This window comes from Netta rufina (genome assembly GCF_964035555.1).
Source record: "Netta rufina genome assembly, chromosome: 11".
Taxonomy (NCBI): Eukaryota; Metazoa; Chordata; class Aves; order Anseriformes; family Anatidae; genus Netta; species Netta rufina.
This window is the reverse complement of record NC_140134.1, coordinates 8289769-8293949: the sequence shown is the minus strand read 5'-3', so window position 1 is coordinate 8293949 and position 4181 is coordinate 8289769.

Here is a 4181-nt window from a genome sequence, read left to right as displayed (position 1 = left end):
GCTCGGCCGGGGCAGCCTCGGGAGGGGCGGGCAGCGCAGCGCGGCCCCGCCCCGCCCCGCCCGGCGCCCGTGCAGGGCGGGCAGCGCCGGCAGCGCCGCGGGGGCCGGCGGGAGATGGAGTCCGGGCGCGGGGCGCTGCTGAGGCGCTGAGGCGGGGGAGCGCCGGGCGGGCTCATCCCGCAGGGCGCTGAGCTCTCTGAGAAACCATCCCGAGCTGTACATGGGGCAGTGCGTCTGTGCAAGTGGCACAGCGGGTCCTGGCGTAACGCTGCGCTTCGCTCAAATGCCTCGACTATTTAGGTGTATTTACGTCCTCTGCTTTAGCAAGTGAGGAAGAAGCTCGTTCAGATAAAAGGAAAAGTATTTTCACAAAGCCTCGCGTAGCACTGGAAGCGTGGCACCCTTTCTAGATGTGACTACAGCATTTGAATAAGCGCTTTTCCCCATTTTTTTTTTTCCACTGACAGTTCTCTCGGTGTGAGGCAGCCTCATTATGTATTTATTACAATGTGTTTCTCACAGGGTGTCACAAGGCACTATAAAAATAAATAACATCACTGAAATGCTTTAAAATAGCAGCAAAGAGCTATTGCTTTAATTTAATTCAAAAACCGCAGCCTCCAGACAAGCTCTAAACACAAACGCCTAACGCTATAAATCCCCGTAACAGTTCTCACATCCCTGCCAGGGGCACCAAGGCAGAAGGGCAGTTTGCCCCACACCATTCCCTGCATGACTGGCACCGTGGAGGCCTGATGTGCCAGCGCTCCAGCCCTGCTTCCAGGAGGCTCGGCCTCCCCCACACAGGCGGCTCGGCAGAGGCTGGGGAGCCAGGCCAGAGTGAGGTGTAAAATATCTCTGACTTTTTCATGAATTTGGCAAACGTATATGCTGAGTCTAGAAGCAAGCAGAATTAGCTTTAAATATTAAAATTCTCTCATACACACTCAGGTAGCCTCCATACTCCAAGCACCCAACCTAGAATTTGATGGGGTAAAGTAGGGCGGGCTATCCTAACAGCTGGCCATTGCTGTACTTACGCAAAGTGTTCTGAAGAGTCACTCCAAATAAATTACGTCAGTCATAATAAAACTTGGAAAAGCAAAAGCTAATAAATTCCTAATTATGAACCATTCAAAATCTTCCTTATTAAGTGCCTCAGTTTGGTGATGTTCCTGGCCCATATGTTTGTGATAACAAACCTTAAAAAATAATAATCCCATGACAGATCTGATGTAAAACTCTGTACAAGGTGAATTCAATTACAGCTTGGCGTAACTGCTAATGTAACTTCCAGTTAACTGTATTGAAATCTAGCTTTATAACAGAGATTCCATGTTGCAATTCAAGTAAAAATGTCACTCCTTGTTTAAGACCACTGGGAGACACAGATATCATCTGATAGGGCAGAACCAAGGCAGCAATACAAGAACTTTTTTTTACTGCATGATTTGGAGTTGGGCTGTTTACATGTTACGGTGGGCTGTTACTATACTTAACCCAAGATTTAAGTTTATAAATGATAATGACAACCTGGCATAGAGGCAGTCAAATCAAATTTATCAATTGTTTCAGACTAGCATGAATAATCAGATTATAGGAAACTGCAAATGAAAACCTAATCTCTGACACATTTCCATATATCTATATTTCCAGAGACGAATTGCTCATGAGTACTGTAATTAGGGCCATACTGGAGATTACTACATCGTATTTCAGCAATGAAGAGAGTAATTTTGGGGTTAATATTCGCTCCTGAGTTTTGTGGAACAAATAGGTTTCCATATGTCTCTGAAGCAATATGTTTGTGATCACCATCTGTTACTCAAGAGTAGTTTTATAGAAAAATAATGCAAATTACTTCCCTCTTTAATTACACTGGTGCTTTGCAATATTGTGTTCTGTTGTGATTTGGAAAAGTGCCAGTTTGCCAGATTCAAGGGACAGATGTTTATTTAACCATGAACTTTAAAATTGCATTAAAAAATGAGATATAAAATCTGAAAGTTTTTTTTTTTTTGATTTGATAAGATGCACAAAAAAAATTTAACTGTACAATTGTACACCTTCCAGTACATGTATCTAAGCTTTTAGGCTCAATAGCCAATGCACTATACCTGTCCATGAAAATACTTTGAAATCTAATCTTTGTTAGAGCACTAAACTAGAAAAGACAACATTTGTATTATGCTGTATTGAAGTCAAATAGATCAGCTGCAATTAAACTTTTTTTTTTTTTTTAATGACATGGAACAACCACTATGGGGAACACTGAGCATGTAGTAAGTAGAAAAAGGTTGACATTATACTTTAGCTTTTGGCACTATGAAAAAGTGTAAAACACCATAACAATGTTGACTAGATGTCGATGATAATGTTGATTTCGAGATTTCAAAAAAGCAAGATTTTAAAAACTTTTACAAGCACTAAGTAACAGCCATAACAGTTTTGCCAGAACATCACTATTGAAACTCATCCAGAAAACACCCACCAAGTCCCAACCAAGGAATGGCAGAATGCTATTAGTCACTGACGTGTATGTAAAGTGCATCTAGTAAAGCACTCAGTTTAAGAAAGGCATCAAAATGAATAGCAAAATATATTTACTCCTGCTATTCATATGCAATAAATACAATCTTTACCTATACCTTAAAAAAAAAAAAAAAAAAGCAAACAAACAAACAAAAAAACAGAAAATACTTGTATCTATTTAACCAACACACACATTTTAGGAGAGTGCCAGATTACAAACTTGCTCCTTCATTCCTACTCTCATTTTACTGTCTCAAATGATACACTAACTTTCAAAAATCATTTTTCCTCTCTGCTTAAAGGTGAGACCAGCTAGGTACAAAGAGAACTGTATGAAAATTTTCCTCTATTCAATCTCTTCTGTTCAATGCATATAAAATTATAGGAAATTCTAGATCTTAATTGTGTAAGTACAAGGTTTCAAAAAACAAAAGTTTGAAACATCAGTAGAACTAAGATCCTGGCACTAATTAGAATCTACAGGTTCAAGTCCTACAAAAGATAAGCTTATGAGGCAGTCCTTCCCAGAATGCCACATAACTACAAATCATTAACATGAACTTTGCTCCTTAGCTATGGGACTCTGATAGTTAATATGATAATATTTTTGAAATATACTTTTAACAACCGTGGTTTTGGCAGATGTCCCTGCAATTTATTACCATTCGATGACTATCACATGACATTCCTTTACAAAAATGTCACTTATTCCCCAGTTACAGTAAATATGCCTCTCTCTGCAGGTAGATACTTCTGTGCTCATCCTACACTTTGCTTAGTGCATTTGACATGTTGTTATGTTCCACTTTTAAGATGTGGTTTTAACAAGGTTGGTTTAATTTTGGGGGTCTTCAGAAAGAACAGTACTTCACACTAGTGATCTAAATGTTTGACTTTTCCACATTTATATGTTGCAGAACTGTAGATAGCAGAGGTTAAATCAAGTCATTACCTAGAGTATGCTCTGTAAGACTCTTATCTGTAAGTTCCATCAATTTTAATGTTTGCCATTAAGATAATGCTAAATGTGGACCTTCTTCAAATTCCAGTGTTAAACTAAACTACCACAGCATAAGCATATTTAAACCGACTATGTACACCATGGATTATAACATTAATTTATAACTAATTAAAAGTTATTATACTTAATTCTGCAGTACAGGCAAAACTGCAGGCAGTCTGCGTTCCAAATCAAACATATCACTTGAAGTGAACCTTGTTTTGGGTGCAACTTAGACCTGGTTAGTGTGTGGAAATCTAAATGGTCTTAACGATACTACTACAGAGAGAGCAATCCACATTTTATTACACTAGACAAACCACTAGAAGCATTATTCAAGTGATTATTTTTTTTCACAAATCCATCAATATTCACTTCCTCAGTGACCACAGCCAGTTTAAAAAATGTTTTGTAGTGAAAACACAAAAAAGCTTGTATTTTTGCAGCATCAGAGGGCAAATCACAATGAACCCCAAGATGCAGATGCAGAAGGCCACAAATAGAACAGAACAGGGTGGCATGGGTGCGAACAGGTGCTCCAGTGCTACCTCCCTGACACAAGGAGGGCCTCCAGGCACAGCCCAGCAGAAGAACACCACAAGGCACGTCATCAGAGTCATTCCCTTGGACCTGAATCTCTATCTTTGTA